Source organism: Trichosurus vulpecula, chromosome 2 (genome assembly GCF_011100635.1).
Source record: "Trichosurus vulpecula isolate mTriVul1 chromosome 2, mTriVul1.pri, whole genome shotgun sequence".
Lineage (NCBI taxonomy): Eukaryota > Metazoa > Chordata > Mammalia > Diprotodontia > Phalangeridae > Trichosurus > Trichosurus vulpecula.
This window is the reverse complement of record NC_050574.1, coordinates 323,551,347-323,572,200: the sequence shown is the minus strand read 5'-3', so window position 1 is coordinate 323,572,200 and position 20,854 is coordinate 323,551,347. Positions and strand designations below refer to the sequence as shown.

Below are 20,854 nucleotides of genomic sequence, written 5' to 3'. Positions count from 1 at the left end.
AATACCTCTGTATCTCTAAAATCCATCTCCTCCTCTATCCTCACACAGGCCACCACTCTACTTTAGGTCATCATTACCTCTTACCTGCAGCTATGTGGTGCAACTGATAGAGTGCTGGTCCTAAAATCAGGAGGATCTCAGTTTGAATCTGGCCTCAGACACTTACTAGCTGTGCGACCATGGGCAAATCACTTCATCTTTCTGCCTGTTTCCTCATCTGTAAAATGGGAATAGTCATAGCACCTACCTCCCTGGGTAGTTGTGAGTAAGAGACAGCACCTGGAAGGTCCTTTGTAAAGTTCAAAGTGCTAAACAAATGCTATTACTATTGTTGTTGTTTTAATAGCCTTCCAAGGTATCCCCCGGTCTGACCTCCATATTAGTATAAAACTGATATTCCCAATATTTTATTCAAAAAGCTTATGGGGCTCCCCACTGTGGTAAGCATAAAACACAGATGGAGGGCATTTAGAATTTTTACAGTCTGTGGCCTAGCTCTTTTTCTAGACTGATTTTATACTCCTCTTCCACACACATTATAAATTCCAACAAACTCACCTAACTGATGTTTCAAATTGGCAACATTCCATGTTTGCCCTTGGTCCATGCATGGTACCCCACATTCAGAATGCTCTCCCTCATCCAGTCTTTTGAATCATAGAACATAGAAGTGACCCAGAGAAGATCTAATCTAATACTTTCATCTTACACATGTGGAAACCAAAACTAAGAGAGATGATATGATGTGCCTACCATTCTATGGTAAGTTGATAGCTGAGCCATAAGTTGGACCAAATATTAATTCTTTCTTCCCCAAAGCCATTGATTGAGTCTATTTGGTTGTCCATTCTATGAATGTGTCCCTGAGTATATAAAGGAAATCATTTAACATCTACCTTAAATAAACCCTCAATGAGGCCTAATAATTTATTCTATGGCAAGGAATGCCTGTATTCTGATTAGCACTTGTAAACTTGTAAAACAAGCCACTTTTGAAATTTCCCGTTCTCTTGCCTCTAAACTTCCTACCCCTAAACTACCTTGAATCTTCAGATAATTCCCCAGTCTCATAGCTATTCTATCTCCCATATAACTTCTCGAGTCCAGGCCTGAATTCCTTCAAAACCAGATTAACTGCAATAAAACTGGTTATCCTGCTTTCAGTTTCTTAGCAGTTCATATCAAACTATTTGTATTCAAATATTTTTATTTTTTCATCTAATTCCTAGCTCAAGAGCATAGATATTCTCTATACATAATTTCAGAAAAATCTTGTCTTCTTTTGTCCTTTTGAGTCCTGGATCAAAACAGGCTACGTATCAGCAACCTCATTTCTTTTCCCTGCCTTTCCTCTCTTCCGCCAGGTCCTCGATGTTATAATTCTTACTTGTTTTTAAGTTTCTCTTTAAATTATGAAGCTAACAATCAATAAATACAAACATTCTAAGATGCAAAGTACAGGGAAGAAGAGTGTGTAAGAAACTGTGAATGTCTGTCAAACAGCTAAGTGTGTACATACATATACATATTGTATAGTTATGTATGAAGTTTAATAAGGTTGCAACCAAATCACTCTATTTATGACCCTTCTACACTTCTTATAACATATTTGTGCCATTATCTATGAACACATGCCCAATTCTGCATCTCTAGTCCATCACCATAACCTCTCTACCAAAAGAAAATATATGTATATGTAAATATACATATATGTAACTGTTATTCAAACTGTCCCTTCCCATCAACTTAATTTGCTGCCACTTCTGAGATACCACAGGTGAGATTAAATCTCTTTGTCTGACTTTCATATCTTCTGCTCTTACTAAGAGACTAGAGCAATATATCAAAAAAAAATTATTCACTATTATTAAATTGGATTTGTACCAGGAAGGCTAAGATGGTTTTGTATTAGGAAAACAACAAGAAAACACAAAAAATAAAAACATCTGAAACTATGTACATTTTGCAACAACTATGTAGGATAAGGATCTTATGCATGGGAATATATTTTACATGTATATTTTTTACTTTTAGAGAACTGGAACTGGAGCCAGGAAGACCTGAGTTCAAATATACCCTCAGACAGTTACTGTGTGACCTTGAGAAAGCTATTTACCCTGTTTGCCTCACTTTGCTCAACTATAAAAATGGGCATAATAATAGCACCTACCTCCCATGACTGCTGTGAGGATCAAGTGATAATATTTATAAAGAGCTCAGCGCAGTGCCAGGCACATGGGCATATAGTAGGCACTATACAAATGGTAGCTATTGTTCTTCTTATTATTTTACTCCACACTATTGTTCTTATTATTTTACTCCACACTTAATTCTAGTTCCTCTGACATTCGAGATGTCATATTTGAAGCCCTCAGATCCTTTAATGTAGAAGCTGCAAAATCCCGTGTTATCCTGATCATGTTTCCACATTATTTGAATTGTTTCTTTCTGGCTGCTTGCAGTATTTTCTCCTTGATCTGGGAACTCTGGAGTTTAGGTATAATATTTGGAGTTTTTCTTTTTGGATCTCTTTGGGTTCTTTCAATTTCTATTTTACCCTCCAGTTCTAGAATATCAGGGCAGTTTTCCTTGATAATTTCTTGAGAGTTGATGTCTAGACTGTTTTGTTTTTTTTTGTTTTTTTTTTTGGATCATGGCTTTCACATAGTCCAATATTTTTAAATGATGTCTTCTGGACTATTTTCCACGTCAGTTGTTTTTCCAACAAGATATTTCACATTGTCTTCTATCTTTTCATTCTTTTGGTTCTGTTTTATAATTTCTTGATGCCTCATACATAGAGTTCTTAGCTTCCATTTGCTTTAATTTTTAAGGAATATTTTCTTCAGTGAGCTTTTGGACCTCCTTTTTCATTTGGCCGAGTCTGCTTTTTCATTGGCTTTTTGCGCCTCTTTTGCCATTTGGTCTAGTCTATTTTTTAGGTCTTATTTGCTTGAGTATTTTTGGTATCTCCTTTACCAAGCTATTGATTCTGATTTCTTTGCATCACTCTCATTTGTCTTCCCAATTGTTCCTCTATGTCGCTTACTTAGCTTTCAAAATCCTTTTTGAGGTCTTCCGTGGTCTAAGACCAATTCATATTTTTCTTGGAGACTTTGGATGTAGGAGGTTTGACTTTGTTGTCTTCTTCTGAATGTATGTTTTGATCTTCCTTGTCACCAAAGTAAGATTCTGAGATTTTTTTTCCACAGCTTGCTCATTTTCCCAGCCAATTAGTTGACTTTTTAACTCTTTCTTAAAGAGTAAAGGGCTCCGCTTTCAGTGAGGAGGGCATACTGTCACAAACTTCAGGGGTTTTGTGTAGTTGCTTTCAGAGATACTTCTAGGGACCTGTAAGTTTTCAGTTCTTCCAAGCTGGCATGATCAAAGGGCAGATATTTACTCCTCTCCCAGCCTCTGCTCTGGTCTGTGAGTGATCACAAGCACTCTTTTTTGCCCTGGAACTGTGAGGAGGGTTCCCCCTCTACCACTGCCACAAGCTCTGCTATGTCAGAGCTCTTCCTCACCCCAGGACTGCCAACCAGGACTGTGACCCAGATCCAAGTATGGGCAAAGTAACAGAATCCTGCTTCAGTGCCAGCAAAGAGACCCCTGTAATCTCCTTCTGATCAGTTGTTCAATCTCCTTATTGTCTGCAGGCTGAGAGCTCGGGAAACAGCCACTGCTGCTGCCACTACCCCAGCAGCATGCTGGATCAGGGCTGGACTGTGCTCGCTCACCCTGGTCTGACAGACTTTCCTAATGGCCTTCTAAGTTGTGTTTGGTATTTGTGGACTGAGAAGTCTGGAAACCTCTATAGCTGCCTGCTATTTAGTGCCCCAGGTTCCCGGTCTGTGGTGGCGTGGCTTGCACTTCTCTCCCAGCCCAGTGAAACAGATCTCTCCTGTCAAACTTCCAGGTTGTCTTGGGCTGGAAATTCGTTTTACTCTGTCTTTCTGTAGGTTCTGTGGCTCTAGAATTTGTTTAAGAGTAATTTTTACAGGCATTTGGAGGGGTTGTGGGGAGAGCTCAAGTGAATCCCTGTCTTTACTCTGACATCTTGGTTCTGCCCCTTAAAGTCTTTTATAAAATAAAATATATGGAGGCAGAAACAGAAGGAACACTATCCTTAGAATGTCTGGACAGAAAGAGTAAATAAGAGTAAACAGATGACAAGTTTATACCCCAAGTTTAATAGAGAAGAATGGTATAGAAATTGTGGGTGATTTTATCTGTCTAGACCAGGCCCACACAACCTACAGGCGCTTACAGCCAGATACTTGGGGCATGCCAGAGGATTTCCTCTCTACATACAAAGAATATTTTCCTCTACATTTTTTCACAGACTGCCTGAATTCCTTTGGCTTGCCAAGGGCTGTAAGCAGCTGCAGGTTGTGCAGGCCTGATCTAGACCAATACTGCAACTTTCACTCTGCCAAAAGTAGAAGGGTTAACAATTCCATGCACTACCTGCCTTAAGGATCATTTTATACACTGAAAGGTAAAGAAAAAAGGAGGAACCTGTGTTTTGGATAAGATTCTCAACAAAAAGGAGTTGTCTGCCAGAGAGGAAAATGATGGAAACTTTGGGGGAAGCAACAGCTCCATTTTTAAAAAAATATTATTCATTTTAATCAGCCAAGATCCATTTTCTCTCCCCCAACCCGACTGTACCCTCCCCTCCTCCACTGTGTACAAAAGAAAGAAAAAAACCCATTATAAACACATACAGTCAATGAAAACATATTTCCACAACTGCTATGTTCAAAAGTATATTTCTCATTCTGCATTCTGAGATCTTTATCTCTCCATCAGGAGGGGGGTAGCATCTTTCATCATTAGTTCTCTGGAATCCTAGCTGGTCATCATGCTGATAGGAGCAATAATATTCTGCCACATTTATACACCATAACTTGCTTATCTCCAATTTATGGGCATTCCCTCAGATTCCCATTCTTTGTACAAAAGAGCTAGAAATATTTTTGTACACTCTCAGGGCTTGCTTTGCTTAGGACCAATCTTTTCCTTAATCTACCCTGCTTCTAATTCCCCCTCACTGTCTCCCTTTTCCTTCCTATTTTTTCTGTTAAGTAAATATATTTCAGTATATCGAACTCTGTTGTTTAGATGAGAAGTTCAAGACTCAGCTACTCTCCTCTCCATACTGCTTATTTATAGAAATGTCAACTTATGCATAAAGTAATTTCTCCTAACCTTCCTTTTTCTCTATTTTTCTTCCCTTGTCTTTCTATTCTTTTCTTTGGATCCTGAAGAACCACTCCCAGGGCTTGCCTAATTGGATTCCCTCTATGGACCCAATGATGGTACAGTTCAGAGGAGACATACGTTTTCTTTTAAGATCTCTTGAAACAGGGTATCTAGGCTCTTTTGTTTTTGGGTCATGGTATTCAGATATTCCTAAGATTCTAAAATTTTTTCCCCCTTGGCCTGTTTTCCAGCTCAGTTGTTTTTGCTATGAGATTATTTTATTTTTTTCCAGATTTTAATTTGTTTAAATACATATTAAGTCTCTGATAAAGTCATTACCTTGTGATATCATTAGCTTCTATTTTAATTTTCAGAGTGTTTATTGCTTGGGCAAGGTTTTGTTTCTTGTGCCAACTTTTAATTTCCCTTTCCAATTTTCTTCAACAGCTCTCATTTCTTTTCCATTTTTTCCTCCTCAAGCACTCTTATCACATTTACAAAAACATTTTCTTCTAAATTTGTTTCATTTTTTCCAGGAATTCTAGTTGACTGTGTGCCTAAACTGTTTTTCTGAGTTTTTGACTGTAGATGTTTTGGAGTCATTCTCTTCTTTTTTGTATCTTGAACATCCCTGCTGTCACAATAGCTTATTATTGTGGGCTTCTTTTTTGTTTGGTCATAACCCAAGCCCATTTCTTGACTCTGGACTTGATGTTAGGGCTGGGCTCTGCCACACTTTTGGAGGGAAGATCTAGATTGGTCCTGTTGCTATCTTCTTGGGAGTACTGAGTGTTGTGTTGTTCTAGGATCTCAGCAATATGCTGCAGGACAGGTTTCCTTTCAGTACTCACCAAATGGTCTGATTCAGAGCAAAGTCTGAGCTCTATAAGTTCCTGACCTGGTTTTGGGTGTGTATAAAAATAGACTGCCCCTCTCAGCCAGCTTATAATGTCTACTGGTTCAGAGTGGTAGAATTGTAGGCTTGCCTTTGGTCTGGAATTCCAACCTTGCTTATTTCTCTACAGGCGAGGTAGACACTGGAAATGAGACGCTACTTTTTGCACAGAGTTGAAGCTACACCACTACTGCAATAGCTGGCTTTTGAACTTCCTGCTTTCTTGGTACACTGCCCAGGCATCTTCCTACCTGGGAATACCACTGCCACCACTGTGTGCATGTCTCCATCTCACTCTGCCTTGGATCTATGACACAGCAGGCCACAAAACTTCTAGTTTGCACTTATCCCTGTTGCAATGCCTCTGTTTGGGTCTGGTGATAGTCTAGTCTGGGACCTCCTCTTTCCCTGGTGTACTCTCTGGGTACTGGATTGCTCAGAACATGGCAGGTTTATGGACTGACCCATCCTAAATGCCCACAAATCTCCCTATGCAGAGATGGGCTGGCCAAAGGACTCACTGGGACCTTTTCTGGATTTTTTCATCAGAATTCATTCTGATGAATTTTCTAGATGTTTAGAAAAGTCTGTGGATGGGAGCTCATCATATTGCTCCCTATGACTCCACCATCTTAGCTCTACTCCAGGACCACTGTCTTAGAATTTGTAACAGAGGAGGGGAACACCAGGCACAGCTTGATAAACATTTTAGATTTTGAGAGAACAGCTTCCAAGGGCTCAGAGAAAGAATAAGCAGGAACCTATCGCCTAAAATTTCACAGGGGACAGTTTTTGTGAAATTCTGTGAAATTAAGGATTGAAGGTTAGATTTCAGGATTAGGGTTTTACAGAAAGGATAGGAAATTCTGAAACAGGATAGGAAATTCTTAAAGAGACATTGGAAACAATTTGTATGAAAATGAAAAGAAAGCTGTACAAAAAGATCAATGTAGATGAACTCACCAATCAATTCCTACTTGGCTGTTCCTTCTCTCATAGTCCTAACACAGTGGTCCTACATGGGAAGTCAAAACGCTCCTTTTTCTCCATTGCCATTTCCAGATTCTCCCTTTACTGCCATCACTCTGAAAACTCTTCTTCTTTGAAGTTCCCTCTTAAAATTTTTTATCCTATATGGATCATGGTGATTGTTGCCTAATGGCCTGGCCCCCAGGTCATTTTCCCTCCTTTCTTCCTCAATCCCCAACTTCTGTTTTTATACTATACCAGACTTGAAACATTCATGTTCATGTTCCTTAAAAATCCATTTTCCATATTACTCAGTCTTCTCAAATCATATGATCCACTCCCCTACTGGACCTTAGTGATTCGGAGAGAATGGTCACATACTAGAGCTCACCATTACCCACAAGTGTTCTATTTCCTTGATTAAAATCTCTAACATTCCTCATTCTGATTTTAACATCCTATTCTTCTATTTCTCCCTCTATCTCACCCCTCTTAAGTCTATTCTTAGCTCACATAAAGATAAGAGGGAAGGAAAGGTAAGGATAACAAAACAGGATTTCATTTTTAAAAAGCTGTATTTGGTAAAGGGATTTCTCCATGGTTGTACAGATATGAACCCACATTTTCCTGACATATTTTGTTAGTAAATATTACATGTTTCTTAATTATTAGCATTTAAAATTATCTGGTCACCTTCTATATAAAACTTACACTTCTCTCAGTAGCTAGTGCCCTCCACTTTGACATATTTTGTATATAATTTATATATAATTATCTGTCTCTCCACTCTCTCATTCACTCCTCACCTCTCCCAATAGAATGTAAGCTCCTCGAAGGCAGGGACTTTTTTGATTTTATCTTGGTACTCCTAATACCTGGCACTTAGTAGGCCCTTTACAAATGTCTGCTGAAAGAATGTATAAATAATACTTTTAGGTAAACAATAAACAAGTAAAATAATTTATGAACACTGGCTATCTTTCCATTATATTGGAAGTCACTGCAATAGAGAAGGGAAGCAACTTTCATGAGATTCACTGGAAGAAATGCAACTCCCAAAATAATACTCTTTCAAACATAAAAACAAAATCTTTCTTATTCTCTTCCCTCTTGCCAGGAGAATTTAAAAATATTCTTCCAATCCCAGTTCCTGTGGACCTTCTACAACTTATTCTATTCCTTTCTTTATTTTCTTGAGAGTTGGACAATTACTTTAGATTGTGGATGAAGATGGTGATACTGTTTCCAGGACTGGCTTTTCTTCAGTGTTGATTCTGCCTTTAAGATAGACTTATGAAAAAAAAAAAAGATCCTCAGCAGGGCTCTAATACTTATACTTAAAATTTTCTATACTTAATTGTATATTTTTGATATTTTTAGTTGTATTAAAAAAAACCTCAACTTGAAAATATTCCTTTGATTAATTTGCCTTTACAGTTTATAGAAAATAAACAACAATTTTTTTTGTTGGAAGTTCTTTGATTACATTATTACACTGCCAATTAACACTCATTTTTGCATTCTTTGCAGTGTCCAGAAGAGCACCTAAGTAATTAAAAAAGGATTGGATTTGGTTATTTTATACTTTTCTTTCTCCAAAATTTACATATTTTCTAATGCTCAAAGTTATAAGTACAGCAGCTGTTACTTCTACTTGTTGAGTCCAAACATGAAGCAGAGAGGGAGGACGGGAGAGGGAGGACAGAAGGGGGAGAGGGAGAGGGGGATAGAGAGGGGGAGAGAGAGGGAGAGGGGGGGGAGGGAGAATGTCTGGGAGGTCCAATTGTGGAACTTTTCATTTGAGAAAACTAATTCTAAATGGAGATTTTTACTGTCCCTCTTCTCCCTCACTCTCCCAATCTGAGAGACCTTAAGTTCAAAGTTTTTAAAAATTTCTTTACATTTCTGTTCAATCGATATTGAAAAACTAGCATAAGACAAAATTAATGCTTGATCACAGCAAACAAAACAAACAAATGTGTAAACGGTGGTATTTGCTTTGTTGGCGGAGAAGCTGGAAAACTTATTCTTGGTTTTAGGGTACTGTAGCCAGCAGGCTGGGCTGTAAAACCCTAATTCTGAAATCTAACCTTCAATCCTTAATTTCACAAAAACTTCTTATAGTCTCATCTCTTTTTATATTAAGCAGTAATTTTATTCATCAAGATTCATGTGTTTTATATCAACACTTATATTATTTAGAAATCAGTAGCACGGGGAATTTGTATTGTGTGTTCTAGGACTTTAAATAGTGATAGCTTATATTAAATTGAGACTTAAGGAAAGCTACCTTACATTAGCCCTCTTTATGAGACTCTTGGGCAGCTAGGTGGTACAACAGATAGAGTGCTCACTTCTTGAGTTCAAATTTGGCCTCAGATACTTACTAGCTGTATGACCCTGGCTACTCACGTAACCCTGTTTGCTTCCATTTCCTCATCTGAAAATGAGCTGGAGAAGAAAATGGCAAAACATTCCAGTATCTTTGTCAAGAAAATCCTGAATGGGGTCACCAAGAGTTGGACACTGCTAAAAAGCATCAGAACAACAAAAATGAGACTCAATCTTAAGAGAAAGGGTCTCCTATCACACAAAATTTTGTATCTAACAGCATAGCTGATTAAAATGCATTTTTCTAACTTATGATTAAACAGTTCCTAAGAAATAATTGCAATAAATTAACTCATTTCACTACATTTAGCTAGCACCATACCCAGACCATCTTTCGTCCATCCACACTGAACCTTGCCGAGTACTCTTCTCCCTTCCCCCTATAGCTCTAGAAACAGCAATCAATTACTACGTCTTCCGAAAAGGGTGAGGTAATCAAATGCTCTATTTCTCCACTCACCAGGACTAACAGAACAGCATCCCCCCTTCCAGGCCACCATCACTTATATCCTCTATATAATATATGTTTTCTTCTTCTATTAGAATGTAAGCTCTCTAAGGTCAGGGATTGTTTTGTTTTAATATAGTCAGCACTGAGCATAGCCTTTTCATTCCTTCATTCACCAAAAGACCCTGAAAATATGACTAGCTTTAACTTTTCCCTAAAATAACATTTTATAGTAGTTTGATTGGACATGGCTCACCACTATGCAAATTACAAAGTAGGAACACTGATTTACACATAACCCATACTATGGGGCAGTATCATCAAAATGATACTTGTCTTTTTTTTTTTTTTTGCTTGAGCAGATGCAGAGTCCCATGAAATTATTTAAGATAGTTTTGAAATTATTCAAACGAACAATATCTAACTGGATGACAAGCCATATTTTGTTTTATGGAAAGCTGTTGCTGCATTAGAGTGTTAAAATACTTTATATCCAGTGCACAATAAAGTGTCTTGGATCTGGAGCGAGGGGACATGAGTTGAAACTCTGCTTCTATCCCTTACTATTCTTGTGATCTTGGATAAATAAAATACCTTGCTTTCTTCAGCTGTAAAATGAGAATTTTGGACTAAAGGTTTTCTAAAGTTCCTTCTGGCTCCAAATCTAAGATCCTTTATCACTTATGAACCCTTAGGTCATCAAATTGTCAGATAAAAATTACTGAAAAAAGTTTAGTCTGTATGGACAGTGTGATTCCAGTTTCCATCATCACACTAAGCAGAATATGTTGGCTAATGAATGGCTGTACATAATTACATTTAGGGGATCATATGAAGTTGTCTGAACTCCACGGCTAGAAAATATAATCTTGATAATTTCTTCTATTACAGCTAGTACTAGATGAAGAAAGATAGAGGAATCATAGACTTTGTTAAATGCTGTGTATTTAACGAAGAGAGCAGAGGTAAGATGAGAAACACATGCATCAATTTATGAGGTCAATGTTTATATCCATGAAAAAGAGAGAAGGCTTAGAAGACTCCTCTACAGCAAATTCTTTGAATTCTAGTGATTCAAAAGAGGCACAAAGAGGAGGAGGGAAGTGATAAGGTAACAAGCACTTATTAAGCACCTATTACATGCTAAATACTTTATCTCATTTGATCCTCACAACAACCCTAGGAAGTAGGCTATTATTATCCCCATTTTACACTTGAAGAAACTGAGGCAGAGAGAGGTTAAGTGATTTGCTCAGGATCACCCAGCTAGGAAGTGTCTGAGGCTGGATATGAACTCCGAGCATCAAAAAAAAAAAAAAAAAAAAAAAAAAAAAAAAAAAAAAAAAGCCAAATGACTTTCGTAAGTTGGAAGTAATATAGTCTTTTGGTTAGTGACAACCCAAAGTTTAAACATCTTCTAAGGTATGAGAAACGGTGTATGATAAAGTGGTTCTAAAGTATTTCTCCCCTCCCCCAAGTTTTCCAAGTAAGAGCTAAAGGCACTGAAACTTGCATGGAAATTAAGCATGATGAAAACATATAAAGTATTACATGAGTATTTAGTTATTGTTGCTCATGGGATCCCAACATCTTCCTTACTGGGACTTCCTTTTGATATCCCTAAAATCTTATGATGAGACACTAGTGGCTGGGGGAGGAAGGCTAGGACTTTTGTCTATTTCTCCCTTTCGATTTCAAGACAGAAATATAGAAAGCTGTTTTTCTTATATATCACTCTACCCCTCACTGCCTTAAGTTATTTTCTGCTATGAAACTGTAATTATGCTTAATCTCATACCAATCAAATTAGCAAAGATTACAAAAGTGGAAAAATTTAAGGTTGGAGGGATTGCAGAAAATGATCCTTAATTGTCAAGACATAAGCTATGCCACAAAATGTTTATCATTTTTTACTGGCGGGATATGGAAAAGGGCAGGGGGCGAATGGTAAGCATTCATTCCTCGATTTTCCAGTTCTTTCTCATAGAGAATAACAAGATTTCAAAACCAAAAGTGACACAAGATAATAATGGTAATGACATTTCATCTGAGCCTCACAAGAACAAGTATTACTATTGCTATTTTACAAAAGAGGTAACTGAAAATAAGATAAGTTAAATGACTTGTTTAGGGTCACATAGATAAAAAGTGTCTGAGATGAAATCTGAATCAAGATATTCCAACTGCAAGTTCATTGCTCTGTACATAGAACTTCGAGAGGCCCTCAAGTCTAACCCATATCTATACAAGAATCCATCGATAATATTAACAAAAAACAGTTCCATCAAAGGGAAACTCTATCTCCTGAGATAGTCAATCTGCACTTGGAAAGTTCTGATGGTTCAGAAACTTTGCTTTATATCACACTTAAATCTGCCTCTATTTCATCAAGTTCCATCTCCTCATTTGAAAGCTGAAGAGACTGAGGGATGAGAGAGAATAAGCAGCATGCCCAGGGTCAAACAATAAATGACAGAGCAAAATTCAAACCATGGTCATAAATACAACTCTTGTGCTCTGATTCCTGCACCAGAATACAACCTTCTACTGTATCCCTCCTTTAGTCTTTATGCCTTTCATGGACTGGGATGGTTTATTAGAATATGGATGGTAGTGAATGCAGTAATTACAACTGTGGTCTAAGGATAAGGGCATTTATTTGACATCTCTGTGAACTCGCAAATCTGAAGGATGACATGGGGCAGTAAGCTGTAGATGCAGCAGCTTCCTGATCCTTCTCTTCAGTCAAAATACTTAAGCTTTAAATGCAGAATTTTGATAGAAGTACAAAAAGCAAAGACCAACTTTAAATGATTCAAAATGCAGTGGATAGAGCACTGGGCTTGGAATCCAGAAGATTCATCTTCCTGATTTCAAATCTGGCCTCAGATACTTTCTAGCTGTGTGACCCTGGGTAAGAAGACCCTTAACCCTGTTTGCCTCAGTTCGTCACCTATAAAATGAGTTGGAAAAGGAAACAGCAAACCACTTTAGTATCTCTGCCAAGAAAACCTCAAACGGGGCTACAAAGAGTAGCACACAACGAACAATAACAAAAATGGATTCATTCAATTTTACTCAAAATATCTTCTCTTGCCCAAACACAAATATTCTGCTATATAAATAATACCTTTATACACATATCACTACGATTCTTTGCTTAAATCTTTTCTTATTATAAACAGTGCTTTTTAGAAACAGAAAGGGATAAAGTAAAGGAGAAGTATTAGAAGTTCCAGATTGTCACTTAACTTTGCCACTGATTGCTGTGTAATATCGGATGAGAAACTCAAAGATTAATAAATGTTAGTAAGGGTAGTAAATGTCAGGCATGTGCGTAATTATTTCCATCCCCATTTCTTAGTGAAAAAAGGGAGAAGTAATACGAGTAAATATAGCAATACCAATCAGTGTAATGAACATTAACTTTTTCTCCTATCTGCTACTTGGCCAAGTTCTTCTCAGTTACCTGACCTCAGTAGGACCAGCCTGATCAGAGACCATGTAAGTTATCTCTTTAGTAAGGGCAACTAGGTGATGCCACATTACTTATTTCAGTATGTATTAACTACAAGCCTGTCAGTATTTAGTTAAAAAAACATGTTTATGCAAGAAAAAATGGGCCCTTTTTGGTGGGATTTTTGTTTGTTTCTACCATTTATATCTACATGGAATAGAGTAGTTCACAAATATTTTAAGACATACCTTTTTTTCAAGAAAATGTGCTTTTAGATTGTAAAGATTAGGGATGTTAAATAAAAAAAGGATAATTGCCATTGTCTTACATAGATCCTAGGATACTACAGATAACATTTTACCTGTTTAGAAAACAGCTGTGATCCGAGAAGTCTAAAAGGCCTCTGAACAGTCAAGTGCCACTAAGTCCATGCCTTAAAGCTCATGCATTTTGGATAGTCTCTCAGAGAATATTTACTCTTATCTGCCCACAATTCTAACAAGGTTGGCTATCTGGTTTCCAATTATAGAACTAGAAATAGCAAAGTTAGAAGAGGGGAGAGAGATAACTACAGGCAAGTATAGTCACAGCATTAAAAAATAACATGACAGCCTGGTACCAATAGATAAGACAGAAATAATAACAAAGACACAAAAACTAAAATTACACAACAGGGACCATTTGACATAGGAAAAGACTATATGGTATGCTTCAACACACCCTAAGAAGATCACTGTACTCCATGGTAATATAGTGAGTTACATTATAATCACAACGAGAGTACTAAGTAGTCAAAGAAAGTTTAAATTATGCTGTCTACTCTATGTACAAATGGAGGAATGTGTATAACTAAAAAAAAAATCCATGCTACAAATGGTTAAAAAAAAAAAAGGTTTGGATACACAAATGGTTGAGATTCTCAGATATCCAGAAAACTTAGCTACCCATTCACCAAGGTTATCTAGATAGCTGAGGTGGTTTAAAAAAAAAACCAAAAACCCTGCATATAACTAACCAGGTATTTTTCTAGTAAGTTCCATCAATACTGAAGATAGTAAAATAGAAGGATAAATCAATGTATATTTATTCTCTAGTACTAAATGCACTGTTTTGCATAGTCCCCTCCCTCCTAAGTTACTTACCAATCAATGAAGTTCTTTGAATATACTGCCTCCACAGATTCACTCTTGGAACTGCAAATCATGTTGCCTGGATCCTGGAATTGTTAAAAAGCAGTTATCCTAAGAAGGTGTGGTGAGCCTTAATGCATGAGCAGATCAGTGCAGAAATTGGAGAAGTTTGTTGCCCTATCTCTTTAATTTCCTATATGTATGTGCAAAATAGAGAGTCCCTGAAAAGGAGGGGAGAGAGGAAATTTGCAGATGAAACTACGGAGGCAATATATATTCAAAGAACTCTAATAAGCTCTAAGTATTCTAGTTTTTTCCTTCATGAAACTGTCTCCACTGAACCCCACTCTTGGATATTAACTAATGGCAGTATCTCACCAAAGGTTAATATTGAAATAATAAGGACAACTTTAGATTACACTGCTGAAAAAAACAGAATTCTGTTTTTTCTCTAGAAATATAACCAACTAAACCTTTTATTGCTGTAAGTTGTGGAAACTATGATCAGACCTAAAGAAGATGCTTAAGGTTGCACAGCTTCACATACAAGTCCAAGGACAATACAATAATTTAGCATCACCAGAGAAAGGATTTGACATTGCAATATTTCCCTGTGGCTATTTCCCATAAAGAATGAAGAGATAATATAATTTCCTGAGGCCAATGATGACCTTGCTTATAGTTAGAACCTTATGATGCCAATGATCTTTGGTACAGTAGCTGTAGAGTTAGCCATGAAGCCAAAAGGATCTAGGTTCAAATATCACTTCTAACACGCACAGGCTGTATACTCTTGTGCAAAGAAATCATTTATCCTCCCAGGGCTCTAGGCAACTCTCTACCAACATAAGTAGCAAGAAAGGTGCCCATCTGCATTGTTAGAAAAAATTTCCTCATCACAGAGTTCCTTATACCAGTAAAACCACAGTTCTGGTCCCTATCCTTAAGAAAAGGATGAAGTCAATATGGTCCAATATGGTGAATATGGGTGAAAGTTAAAAAACAATTAGAAATGTTAGCCCAATAACCAAACATTATTGTGACTATAGCTAAGAAAAAAAAGGAATATAAAAAGAAGGAATAATTGAAGTTCCAAAAAGCAGTTTATGGCTCTATTCTGTTACAAGTACTTTAAAACTACACCACCTATAAACTAGACATCACCGGATGAGCTGGCAACAAGTCAAAACTTAATTTGGTCATCTACAATGAGAACAAGAAGGCAGAAAGACTAAATGAATTTGCAGTTTATTTTAACTATTTTTGCCGAGCCGTATGTAAATAACATTTTTATAACTGGAATACAATATTCCTATCGATTTATATTACAGTTTTACAGCCAGTTTCAACTTCATTTTGATTGATCTTAAGTAGGCTTCAAAATGAGTTTAATTCAAAATTTTTCCTAAATTCACTCTCAAAAAGTTAATGATCTATAAACAAGCACAAATAGATGGACTCATCATTCTATTTGAAGTAACTCTAGAGCATATTGTCTTGTAAAGTAAAAAACAAAAACACGCACACAGAGTAGCTATGCATACTAGGAGCAGTCAAGACCTAATTTACATGTTTGGTAGTTTCTGATTGCCTGAATTATCTTTTTTCTTAAAATGATATATACCTTTATTAATATATGTTGATTTGTAAAAACAAAAAAAACAAAAACAAAAACAAAAACATTTCTTTTTTTTGGAAGGGGGGAAGGCAGGGCAATTGGGGTTAAGTGACTTGCCCAAGGTCATAAAGCTAGTGTGTCAAGTGTCTGAGGGTGGATTTGAATTCAGGTCCTCCTGACTCCAGGGTTGGTGCTCTACTCACTGAGCTACCTAGATGACCCCAAAAATATTTTTAATGGTCAAAGAGAACCTCATATAACCTTACTTGATAAACAAATATTTTTCCTTCTTCGTGTTTAGTCAGTCAATAAACATTTATTAAGCACCAACTATGTGCCACGCACTGTGCTAAGCCCTGGGGATACAAAAAAGAGGCAAAGACAGTCAGTTCTTGTTCTCCACGAGTTCACAATCTAATGGGGGAAACAACAAGCAAGCTAAGAAATAAAGAGGAAAAAATTAGCAGAGGGAAGGCACTAAGAGGCTTTTTTAAGAGATAGTTTTGCAAAGGTGAAATTGACATGCCTTGGCAATAGAATGGATATGGGGGTGAGAGATAGTGAAGCACCCAGGATGACTCCTAAGTTATGAGCCTCAGGGACAGGGATGATGGTGTTGCCCTCCGCAGTGATAGAAAAATTAGGAGGAAAGGATGGTTTAGACTTGTTGAGTTTAAAATGTTTACTGGACATCCAGCTTGAGATGTCTGAAGCACAACATTAATTAGACAGTATAGGATCAAGATCAAACAAGTGCACTCCAAATAAAGGGAAAAAACAGATACTGTCATTAATGATTTTTAAATTATATTTTCCTAACAAATGATTTAAATCATGTTTTAAGCTGAATTGATTTAAATTCAGTCCATTCTAACTAAATACATATTTTATCAAATAACTAAGTTATGATAGGATTATAGATTAAAATCTGGTAAGGGCCTCAGAGGCCATTTGGCACAATCTTCTGTGACTTGCTAAATGTCCTACAGGCAGTGTCAAAAAGAGAACTTGAACTTAGGCTTTCCTGACTAGAAGATTGGCACTCTATCCACTACACCACATTGCCTCTGATGTAAATATAAAAACCCCTCATTTGCGAGGCAGTGGAAAGAATACTCATTCTCAGGTCAGAAGACCTGGATTCAAATCCCAACTCTGATGCTTAATATCTGTGTGATCTTGGGTAAATCACTTACCTCTGGGTCTAAGTTTCACAATATGTAAGAGAAGGGACTGGTGGTCTAGATGCCTCTAAGTTCCTTGTCAACTCTAGAATGATGATGTAGATCAAAACTTTAATCTGACAATTAACAATTTTAGACTCCAGTAGCAACCTCATTTCAGATTTCTAAATACCAAAGTGGACTCCATATCTGATATGTAGTAGCCCTCTTACTAATGAAATCCTTTCAAATTACATAAAGAATAAACAAAAATAGACAGTTCACACCTTAAAAACAGCTGGTTTTCGAGGAGATTTTTAACAATTTGCTGTTTCCCAGAAGCTAATCTCTATTTGTTATATTCATTGACAGTACAAGTAAACCTACTATATAAAAGGCATTTGATTTATAAAGCTTCAAGGAGCTTGTTTGCCAGAAATTTACATTTTAGGAAGCGGATCAATTAATGTGACTTAGTTTTTAATGACTTGTAAAAGAGGCCTAGTCTGAAGTAATAGAAGTTCAGAGAAACGGAGTAAGTACATTCTAAGGATTTATGGCCTTTGGAAAGACCTCCCACAGATATAGTTATGTTCTCCCAAAGTAAACCCTTCATAATAAGACAATGTTAAATCACAATTTTTGGCAAGCAAAGTTGGAATTAAGAAAGCCAAATGCAACAATCATGTGGCTGGACTGCTGACCAGGGAAAGACACAAATTTCAAAGGAAATCAGTCCAAAGATAAGACTAGTTAGAAAATTAATCGGCTGTGAAATAAGTACTGGCTCCCAAGCCTGTATTCTAGGAGGAATCATACCCAAGTCCAAGAATATTCAGTTCATATTTTTCTTTTCCCTCTTGGGTTTTCATCAACTCTACTGCCACAAAACCTCCTGTATCTATCCCATTTTTTCCAATCACACAATCACCACCCCTACTCCTCCACTCCCTACTCCAACCCCTGCCCCTTCAGATCATTATCACCTCTTGCCTGGACTTCTGAAATAGCCTTCCATTCACCTCCCTGACTCTACTTTCTCCTTTCCATCCACAAAGTGGGCAAACAGACATTCCCAAACCATGCTACTCTGCTTTCTCAAGATACTACAATGGCTCCCTATTGTCTCTAGGATAAAACATAAACTCCTCAACCTGGTGTTTAACATCATACACATTTTGTCTCCAGTTTTGTCTTTTCAAACTTATTGCATATTATTCCTCTTCATATACTTCCTGCCAAAATGGCCTACTTGCTATTTTCCATAAACAACACGCTATCAGACACCAGCATAGGCTGCTCCCCATACATGGAATATATACTTCTTCCTCAACTCCCCTTCTTAAGCCTCTTTACAGATTTTTCAAGACTCTGCTCAAGCGCCACTTATTATGAGGCTTTTCCTGATCTAGCTAGTTGTTAGTGTCCCCTGTTTCCATTTTACTTTGTATTTACTTCCATTATATTACAGGTATGTTTGTATATTAACAGGTGTACATCTATACACATTGTATTTACTTAGCTCTATACATGTTCTTTCTACTCAGGAGTAAGCACAATAAGGTCAGTCTGTTTCATTTTTGCTTTTTATTCCTGCTTCACACACAGTAGACACTTAATAAATGCTTGCTGACTGATTGTTGTTGACAAGCCTGATAAGCCCAATCTTGTCCTAATTTACTTTAGGAGGGCAGGAGTGACAAAATGATTTTGTATTTTTGGACTAAGGGGTGTAAATACAGCAGGATATCCTAAACAGTAAGCTACTAAACTATTATTATTTGTTTCAAAGTTTAAAATTTAATCTAATCAAGGGAGAGTCTTTATAAGTCCCCAAATCTGTATTCATATAGATAAGATTATCCTACTTCTAGAATTCAATATTAACATTATAATACTACCAATTTATCTAAAATATAAAAATGGTAATCTCTCAGTCAAGAAGAGTAACTGACATGAAGGCCTAGTAATAGGTCACATCACACACAAAAAACTACTTATCTTTTGATACAAAACAAAACAAAAATGACTGATGGTAGCTGTGTGAACTTGGGCCTTCAGATCCCACTTTTCTTAATTATACAATGATTATTATACAATTAATTATACAATACTGGGACTAGATGACTCCTTCTAACTCTAACATTCAATGAATATCCCCATTTTCTATGACTAGTGATTTAATACATACGCCACCAAAACCAAACTACAAGGAACATTACAAGAACTAAATAAATAATTTAGTTTCTCAAAAGATTTATCCAAGAGAGATCCTAAACTACAGTAGGTACATAAATTAACTTCATTAAGAGCATCCTTATGACTGCATATTCTGATTGGTAAAAGAAAACAGTAACCAAAAAATACTAAATATGAACAATCATACAAATGATTAAGATTCAAAACAGTCAACTCCTACATCTTGTTGGGGAAAAGCTAAAAATACAGTGAAGCAGAAAAAGAAGGAATGAAATACTAATAAAGAACATTTATAGCTATTTAAAGGGGACTATATAAAGCTACCTCAATATGATAACTATGAACTGGCTCAGGCATGAGTACCAGCAGCAAATAAGAGAGAATATGATTTATATTTCCATACTCGCAATAAAAGTTGTTACAGCAACATCCTATAAAACGTATGTAAGCAAAGACTACTGGAGACAACTAAAAAATACTGAATATAAATAAACTAGGAAAATTAAGCAAAACTGAGTTATTACTGTGTTGAATGAAACCATATGCTTAAGAAATTAAAATAACCAAACTTTTTTTTGGTTGACCTTCAGGGATAAAAGAGACAAACTCAATTACCAAAAATTTTAAATAAGCCAGATCACCTTCCTTGAATATTCCAATAAACAGTAGTTTATACACAGTTATTTATTGTTGGTGCACGCATGTGACATCTTCTGAATCTGTTTTTGTGATCCAAGTCATCCTTAATATAGGAAACCGGATTAATGCAAATGGCTGTTTGTCACATTATACTGAAAGTCACGGTTTATCCTTATGCCCTCAGCTTACTTTCCCCCACTATTTGTTTATTTCACACTCTATTCTCTTGAAACATAACCACACCCACACCCTATAATTCCCTTACCACTGCCTGGTTCTCTCTTATTTTTGGTTTCTTTTCTATTTTCTGCCTTATCTATATGTCTGTCTCTAGCATTCCTTTTCTTTAGTTTCTATAGCAAACTCTGCTTCTTTCTCTCCTGAAGTAAACACTTTCCCATCAATCCCTAGCTAATGGTCACCTGTTTTTCTTTCATAATTCTTCTCCAATAGCCACATTCTTCTCTATTTTTCAGATCTTCACCCTTCTTATTCCCCAGATGTTATCAGTTGCAAATAATACTTTGATCAAAAGAACATTTCAAAGATAAACCAATACATGTGAAAGAAAAAGATGTTTTGATAGTTGATGTGAATACTATTTTAAGTGATGACCATGAAATATAGATAAACTGCTCTACAACTATTAATGGTAAAGTTTTAGCTCTTAAGTCTATTTCTTTTATCTCTTTCTGGGTAATACCTGTGTTACAAGATATATTTCAAAGAACTAAGCA

At 36.6% G+C, this 20,854-nt stretch overlaps 1 protein-coding gene across 1 annotated transcript in view; it reads right to left on the bottom strand.

Annotated features, from left to right (window-relative positions):
- The window catches only part of STAG1 (stromal antigen 1), a 376,851-nt gene that overhangs the window by 104,153 nt on the left and 251,844 nt on the right, over positions 1–20,854 (bottom strand). The window lies entirely within an intron of this gene.